At 47.4% G+C, this 9049-nt stretch overlaps 1 protein-coding gene across 2 annotated transcripts in view; it reads left to right on the top strand.

The window, feature by feature from the left end:
• Window positions 1-3193: 3193 nt before the first annotated feature.
• The window catches only part of FBLN2 (fibulin 2), a 220039-nt gene continuing 214183 nt past the window's right edge, over window positions 3194-9049 (top strand). Inside the window, exon 1 of one of the 2 annotated variants that reach the window (XM_029050874.2) lies at window positions 3194-3381. The gene's annotated coding sequence lies outside the window, so the exon portion shown is untranslated. The remainder of the gene's footprint in view (window positions 3382-9049) is intronic. The other variant, XM_029050875.2, reaches the window with a different exon arrangement.

Below are 9049 nucleotides of genomic sequence, written 5' to 3'. Positions count from 1 at the left end.
TTGCTAATGTTCACTCATATTTGTTTTCACCACCACTGTAACTTGTGAAGGAAGTTGAGTTAACTAACACAGGTGTGGAAAGCGGATTGAAGTTGAGATTGCTTGAATGAAATTCCTCTGCTCTGTTGGGTTTGATTTGTTCAGCGGCTAGTTCTCCTAATTTACAAGGGAATCGGTTTTCACACCTTCCAATCACACTACTGGTTTGTTTATCTTGGCCCTAGCCTTTGTTTTCCTAGGGGAGTTGGGAATTAGGAGTGGGGGGGGGCGGAAATGGGGAGAGTATTAGACCATTTTGCATTGAGGTGGGAGAGAATGACTCTAATTTCCTGTGGTTGGTCTATAGGTGAATGTATATTCTATGTCCAGGGGGGTCTACTTTGCAAATTCAATATGGATCAGCCTGGTCTTCTGCTCCAGGGCATGAGCTTATTATCACACCTGTGGAAAAGCAGTCAGTGGTATTTATTGAGTCCTCAGTGGGTGCAAAGCATAGTAAGTGCTTGCTGTGGGCAAAATGCCCCTATTTTGCCTAAACTTATACAGTCACCCAATTTCATAGGATCGGGAGAGTTTTTACACATTCATCAGCTTTTGCCCCTGCCAAAGACAGGATCTCAGTTGTTCATTTCCCATGTTTCTAAACCTCATGGCTTTTCACACCTTCTCATTTTTCACCTAGCACAAAGGTATCTGGAGTTGATATAGGGAGAGTGTAACAGCGTTGAGGATTGGGGGAGGGGTTCTGGATGTGTAGAAAAGGACGTGGTCAGAGGCCCAGTTGATTTATGTGGGGCTTGGAATCTGAGTGTTGCCAGTCACCAGGCCCAGTCTGAATGCTTACAAATAAGAGCTGTGTGGGGTGGGAGGGACACTATCACAGGCTTGGTGCTGGAGGAGGAGGCTGTTGGTTCCTTGAAATCTTGATGGCTTGCCAAGGGAGGAAATGGAAAAGAGCCCAGGAAAGTCTTCTTGTTGTCTGGATCAGGAGAAATTGACTTGCCAAGAGAGTTTGATTAGACATTATGAAGAACTTCCTGTCTGGTTTGTTGTTGTCGTCAGAGTGATCAAACCTTGAAACAGGCTACCTGTGGAGAATGGGATACTTGCATCTCTTAAATCCTTTGAAAAGAGGAAAAAAAAACCCCTCTCAAAACAAAACCTCTCCTGGATCATTTAGGCAATCACCTCTCTAGTGGCAGGGCCCATACCAAGTTATCTCAGAATCCTTCCAGTCCTAGGTTGTTTATTCATTCCATAATGTTTAATTGAGGTCCTGTTGTGTGGAGTGAACAAGTCTCTGGTTTCAACACTGCAAGTAGGGGAACAGAGCTGGAGCTATATAAAAAATGATGAAGTTTCTGACTGACGAACTGGGAAAAGGAATTCTGAAAAATAACTAATGAGGGTGCTGGCTACTGGGGTAACCCATCTGCTAGGTTTGGCCCTAAAGCACAGCACTGGTGCTATGCTAACTCTGTTATATTGTACTCTCCCAAACATTTAGTATAGTAAGCACTCAAATGCAATTGATGCTGTAGCCATTTGTGTAATAAATTGGTTCTAAAGGTAAAAACATGTTTGAAGGTACTTTGCAATGTACTGAGCTCCTGCTCCCTGCTTGATGACCACATTCTGTGCTTCTGTGAGAACATGATTGGCAGGGATGAGAGAGTGTGAGTGAACCACGATCATAATATTTAAGTGTTTACCATGTGCCAAGTGCTGCACTAAGCACTGGATGGAGCAGATACGTGATAATCAGCTTGGACACAGTCCCATATGAGGATCATAGCTAAACTAGGAGGGATAACAGGTACTATAATCAAGTCCCCAGTGCAAGTTCTTGGTCCTAAAATCTGAGGAGCAAGACTCATCTACTATTCTCAATGGGAGACTCCCTCCTCATCATTTTTTTCAGTGCAGAGGGGTATAAAAGGCACTTGTGTCCAGTAGAAGTGAGAGACTTGGGCCCTGCTCTAGTGGTACTATCTAATGGGGGGAAGAGAGGTGGACACTAATTGTGTACCCAGAGTGGAGATTGACTGATTGTAGACACAGTGGGTCAGGAGAGATGGCAGGGTAGAAGTGGGTGAGACCTGAATAAGGAAGAGGAAGGAAGAGAAAGTTACAGGGCTCCAGGAATACTTAGGTATGGCCCTTCTCTGAGGGCCTGGCTGTGATTTATGCCTGAGCTGTGACTGCCAGTTAAAAGCTGTGGAAGGGGGATAGTCATTGGATATCTGTGCCCCAATTTTTCTCTGGCACTCTGCAGGATTTCTCTTTGTGGTATACAGTCAGGGTCTTGTTCTCCTTGGCCTAGAGCTTCCTTTTAATTCAGACCAGAATGGAAAGCACTAAAAATGGCAATGGTCCTACACACAAATCTGATGGCTTGACATTATGATCACAACAGTGCCCCAGAAAGACTATGGTCATGAGTTGGGCTCTCAAAGCAAGGGATTGTGTCAAAGAGTAAGTCTGATCTCTGGGGCCTTCTCTTTTCCTTCCCCTCCCCTTACTCTTTCCTTCTCTTTCCTTTCTGTTGAAGTCAGCACTATCATACTGGCCCATGGAGAAATCGTAGTACTCTGGGTCCTTGCTGTGTGTGCGAGTGTGTGATGGGGAAGAGGGTAGCTCTCTCTTGCCTGGGGGTCCTTGGCAGGAGATGGGCAGTCTGCAGGCCCGGGACACCCGGGAAGGTCCCTGAGTTCCGAATCAACAGCCTCAGCCTACTTGCCTGCCTTGGCTACTCTCTGGTGTCATTCCTAATCCCATAAAGACAAAGTCAATCTGGGTCCCACTTGCTTCCTACATATTGCTTCAAAAAGCGGGAGTCGGGGGAGGTGAAAGGTGGAGCTCGTTCTCTCTCCAGACCGAGCGGGAAGGATGGCCTCCCAGCCTGGCCCGCCTCACCCCGCTAACGCAGTGGGTGCTGTAGCGTCCCTGGCCGGGGAGCTGAGGTATCTGGGTGTCTGGTCCCTTCCTCTTTCCGGACGCCCGAAAGGGCTCAGCTGGCGACTGGGCCGCGGCTGGAAGTTATTAGTAGTGATTGACGGGACCGCCGCGGGGGGTGTAGGAAGGGCAGATTCATCCAGCCTCCGCCTCGTCCCGACAGCGAAGTCTAAAAACTTTTTTTTCTCCCTCGGTCCCTCCCCCCAGCCGGTTCCCAGGCGGGCGACCCCTCCCCTCCTCTCCCTTCCCTTCTTTTCCCTCTCCTCCCCACTCCCTCCCTCCCTCTCTCCGCAGCCCGGGACAGCGCGCACGGTGAGTGAGACACCCCACCTCTCCCCCACGCTGCCTCCCAGCCTGGCCCGGCAGGGATGGACTGACGGACGGACTGAGCAGAGAGAGCCACAGGACGGAGAACGGGACCAAGCGGTGAGTCCCGGGGTGTGGGTGCGTAGCCCGGACAGGCCGGGCCGGGAGTGCAGCCGAATCCCGCACTAACTGCAGGGTCTCTCCCCTCCAGCAGCCTGGGTCCCCAGGCCGCCACTGCCAACGGTTCTAGTGTATGAAGCCTCCCTCCCCGCAAAAGGTGGGGGGGGGGGGGGAGCGGATAGCCACCCCCACCGCGCCAGCTCTCTCCATCGCTCCCCGTTAAGCGAGAGATCCCTCCCGCCCCAAACACCCGTCCAGCCTCCCGAGACCCCCCACCTCCCTAGCCCTCCCAAATGCCTGCCCCCATTGCCGGGGGTGCGGGGGTGGAGAACGGACGTGAAGGGGACCCGCTAGAGGCCGGGAGCACTTTCTCTCGGTTCCCACGTTCGGGAGTGAAACTTCTCCAAGTCAGCGCAGCCGCCAACTAACGTCGCAACCTAAAGAGCCGACTCGGAGCGATGCCTTCCTCCCGCCCCATTCCACCTTTATGCATCAGCTATGAGAGAGGGAGATCCGATGAAAAGAAAAACACCCAAGGAAACTTCTCTCAGTGGTTTTTTTGTATAAGAGGGTGTTAGAGCGCGACACACTTTACACGCACATCCATCCACACACATTCACGGTTGCACACCCACACCAGTCCCCAGATGCTTCCCTGTAATTTCTACTTTGTGCAAAACAACGCCTTGGGTGGAGACCGACCCCTAACTGCGTTTGTGGAATAGTGGATGTTTGAAGGCTCCGGTCCTATTTAATGCCTAGTATGCTTGGGAATTTCTGTTGGCAGCGACACTCGGTTTTTGTTAAAGCTGTTCTCCAAATTGTCCTGGCTCCTCCGCCTGGGGTGTGAACCTAATCTGAGTTCTCTAAAGGAGATGGAGAGCCAGCCAAGGTCACAGTGAAAGCTCTGTTGTTTCCTGAGTCTTTGCTGGCTTTTTTTCAATCCCCAGGATGCAGAGGCCCTGGGGAGAGGGCTGGGAAAGCAGAGAGGCAGGCACTCGAGCATAGGCTGGGTTGTTCTATGGATTAGGGGAGAGGGTTTTCCTCTTTTTTTCCTCAAAAGGAACTTCTCTGACCTGCTTAGATTGGGATGCCTCAGTCAGCCAGCCTGACTCTCTTTTGAGCACCTCACTAATCACCTCCCCACCCCTCCTTTTACCTTTCTGTAATTTGAGGGGAGGGAGAGGGGATGATGAAATTTAAAAAAATAGGTGGGGGTAGGGCTCGGGCTGCAATTAAGCAGGCACAGATTGTACCACTTGCTAAATGCTATTTATCTTTTCTGGATCTGGGTAGTGATCATTTGATCTTTGAGCCATTTGGACAAGAGAGGGAGATAGTGGAGTTCTGCAGAGTCCTTGCTTTAATCATGATTTCCCCTCTCCTCCTGTCAGTTCCTCCATACTTAGACATTCTGCAGCCTCTTGGAGGAACTACCCTGGTCTTATCTTGTTCCAACCCCTGCTCCTAGACTGCCCTTGAGTGGGATCAGACTCAGCCTGGTTTGCTTCAAGCTGTGGCTACAGAGACAGTTCTACCTCTTTCTGATTCACTGGAATAGAGGTGTGTGGGGTGGAGGGAGTGGGAGAAATCTTTTGCTCTGAAGTAAGGTCATTTGCCTCTCTCTGGGCTGGGCTTTGGAAAACTGGGAGATGGGAAAGTGAGGAAGAAAGAAGACATTTTGCAACCATTAAGAAATGAAGCTACAGCAAGAGTTAATATCAATGGGGAGGGAAACGGAGACTTGAATTGGCAGAGAGTTGATTACCGAATTCTTAGGTGCTTGTGCAAAGTAGATGATTTTCTTTTTGCTGGACAGTTCCCTAGTGACGCTGGACTCACTGTAGCAGTGAAAGGAGTAGCAGCATGAAAGTCACTACTATGAAATTTAGCCCTTTGGGTTTGTTTGGGTTATGGAGCCTACAATAGGAGGATTAGAATGCTGTTAGAGCCTGCTGTGTGGGCTGATTTTTATGAATGGGGTGGAAGGAGTGGCAGCTGAGCCATCAGAATAAATGCCAAAAGCATAGCCTGCTGAGGATGCCCTGTGAAACACTGTAGATTGTCGGAGAGAGCAGTAATCAAGAGCCATAGTTGGGTTTTTTTTTAATTCTTTCTTTCTCACGTTCTGAAGGTTTATGAAGCCTTCCTCTTTGCGATTTGCATTATTTCTTGTAAAAAATTGACATGCTCTCATTGTTCTCATTCCTTCTGAGAGGATTTTTCCACACTGATCAACTTTCCTGTTAACTTTTACAGTGACAAGCTCCTGGGACTAGATGAACATTGGTGGGATGGGAATGGAAGGAACTGTTTTCTGGAAGAGATGATGATGCTACCAAGTCCTAAAATTTTACTTAGGCAAGTGATGAAGCAAGGTGACAGTCCTGCCATTTGATGGTCACTATGACTCATAGGTGACCCTGGTGAAACTACTTGAAATGTTGGTTATGCCTTAGTATCCAGGCACTGTTATATCCTGTTGTAAGCTATACACATAAGATATTCAAATAATTATGAATTGCCTCACAGGTTTGTAAACAGTGCTATAGATTAACAATAAGATGGAAGAAAACTGAGGTGTAACCAAATTCTGGATCTAGGAAGTGTACTGTCCAATGATGCAGGCAATGACAAGTAGTAAATTGAATCAAATAGGCTAGCATGGCTTTTGGGAGATTGACAAACCAGGTTTGAGGTAAGGCCATCAAGCTTCATAGCAATTTGCCGGTCTCTAAAACTTTAGTGATGTCCAACCTTCTAAAAGTGCATGTCGTAAAGGCTAATACCCAACACTGGCAAGTCAATGCAGCCTCTTAGTTTTAAAGGCTTTGAGGAGAACAAGTAACTTTCTAGTGCTCTTATCTCTCTGGTTGATCCTTCCCAGTCTCTTTAGCTGAGGCTGCCTCTGTCTCCCACTCTCTAACTGTAGGTGCCCCTGAAAGCTTAGCTTAGTTCTAGGCCTTCTTCTCTTTACACTCACTCCATTTGAGAGCTCATCCCCACCTACTGCTTTTAACTATCACCTCTATGCAGATGACTCCCAAATATACCTCACTAGCCATGCCCTCTGCAATCTCACATTTCCTTCTACCTTTAGGACATTGCTACATGAATGTCCCACTAACACCTCAAGCTCAATATGTCCAAAACATAACTCTTCATCTTTGCTGTGAAATCCTCTTTTCCACCCCAAATTTCCCCACACAGTTGGCAACACCACTTCCACCAATCTCTCAAGCCCATAATCTTAACTCCTTAGCTCTGCCCCTCATTTCTTGTTCAACCCCCATATTCAGTCTGCCATTAAATCTTTCTGGTTTATTCTACACACCATTTCCAGAATCTAGTCCATCCTCTCCAACCAAATGGCCACCACACTGGTTCAGGGCCTTGTCACATTCCACTAGAATGTGATAGATATCACTTGAGGTGATAGTTAAAGCAGTGAGAGGAGATGAGCTCTCCAGTGAAGTGAGTGTAAAGAGAAGAAGGCCTAGAACTAAGCTTTTAGGGGCACCTACGGTTAGAGAGTGGGGGACAGAGGCAGCCTCAGTTTAGGAGACTCAGAAGGATCAGCCAGAAAGATAAGAGAACTGGAAAGTTACTTGTTCTCCTCAAAGCCTTTAAAACTAAGAAGCCCTATTGATTTGCCAGTGTTGGGTATTGACTACTGTATCAGCCTCTTCATTGGTCTTCCTGTTTCCAGTCCCCACCCTCTCCGGTCCATATTTCAGTCTGCTCCCCAAGTCACTTTTCTAAAATGTTCATGTCTCTCCGGTCAAAAACCTCTGACTTGCTTTTCCTCTCTGTATCAAGTGGAAACTCCTTTCCACTGATTTTTAAGGCACTCAACTAGCTTTCTTCTTCTTGCTTACCCACTTTCTTCTCCCAATACACCAAGTTTTCACTCTTTCTTCCTCTTAGGCCAGCTTATTCACTCTCTTATTCTTGTCTCTCCCACTGCCATCTTGCTTACTTTCTCCCCCATCCCCTTCATATCTGTCAGAGTGCAGCTCTCCCCAACTTCAAAGCCCTTCTGAAACCACTTCCCCAGGAGGCCTCCCCACAGTGATTTCTAATCTTCCCACCTTACTCATTTCCCCCATCCCCTGCTCAGTTGCTGCTTCAATACTTTTGCATCATCTGAGCACTGTAGTTCTCACAACACCTCTATAGCACTTATGTACATATCTTTTAGAGTCTATTACTTTCTGCAGTTGCTATTCATTATAGTGTCTGTTTCCTTCACTAGACTGTAAGCTCCTTGAGAAGAGCAGCGTGGCTCAGTGGAAAGAGCCCGGGCTTCGGAGTCAGAGGTCATGGGTTCGACTCCCAGCTCTGCCACTTGTCAGCTGTGTGACTATGGGCAAGTCACTTCACTTCTCTGTGCCTCAGTTACCTAATCTGTAAAATAGGGATTAACTGTGAGCCTCACGTGGGACAACCTGATTACCCTGTATCTCCCCCAGTGCTTAGAACAGTGCTCTGCACATAGTAAGTGCTTAACAAATACCAACATTATTATTGTTATTATTTTACTCTCACAAGCACCTAGTATAGTGCTCTACACACAGTAGGGATTGATTGATTGTCTGACAAACTATACAAACGGGGATAAGATGATTCTTGGAGGAACTGTTGGAGTATTTTGGGAATTCGTAGGCTAGAACTACCTACCTCTGCTAAAGCTTGGTGCTTGGCAAAGACCCATTGTTGATATTGACTGTGGTATTTGTTAAACACTTACATTCCTCCAAGGCCTGTTTTTTACTGGGGTAGATAGAAGTTAATCAGGTCAGACACAATCCCTGTTTCACATGGGGTTCACAGCCTAGGGCGGAGGGAGAACAGGAATTTATTCCCCATTTTACAGATGATGAAACTGAGAAATGGATAAATTCAGTGACTTGCCCAAGGTCTCACCAGAACCCGAGGCTTTTGAGGGCTGGGTACTTGCTTTTAATCCATCACGTCAACTGTGCCCCTACTCTTTCTCAGTTCTGGAGCTAGCCTCCTCGAGATCACTGATGCAAGAAGCATGTAGTAGCAGCAGCAGCACTCACTAAGTGCCCATTTAGTTCATTGCTCTGTATTAGACACTTGGGAAGTGCCATGTTCCCCGTCAACAAGGAGCTTACACTCTAATGGGGAAGACAATCATAAAATAGTAATGATAATCATAGTGTCAAGCACTGTTCTAAGCACTGGGTAACATATAAGATAATCAGCTCAGATGCAATCTCTCTCCCTCACAGTGCTCACTGTCTAAGTAGAAAAGAGAACGAGTATTGAATCCCCATTATACAGATGAGGTACCTGAGGCAAAAGAAGTTAAGTGACTTGTTCAAGGTCACACAGCAGGCATGTGACAGATCTGGGATTAGAACCCAGGTCCTCTTGACTCCCAGGCCCGTGCTCTTTCCACTAGGCCTAGAGTGATCAAAATGAAATCAATGAGCATGAGCGGGCATTTTTATGTGAGTGCTAAGGAAGTAGTTGTTAAGTTCATAAGTACTGGAGCTGGCTGAAATAATGAGGATGATGATGTTGGGAAATCAGGGGTAGCTTGTTGGAGGAGGTGGGGTTTGAAAGTGGGAAGAACTGTGATTTGATGTGGGGATGGGAGGGAGTTCCAAGATGGGAGATTTGGGTACTTTCATCTCCC

Source organism: Ornithorhynchus anatinus, chromosome X1 (assembly GCF_004115215.2).
Source record: "Ornithorhynchus anatinus isolate Pmale09 chromosome X1, mOrnAna1.pri.v4, whole genome shotgun sequence".
Lineage (NCBI taxonomy): Eukaryota > Metazoa > Chordata > Mammalia > Monotremata > Ornithorhynchidae > Ornithorhynchus > Ornithorhynchus anatinus.
The sequence above is the reverse complement of the archived record's forward strand: the minus strand, read 5'-3'. Positions and strand labels throughout refer to the sequence as shown.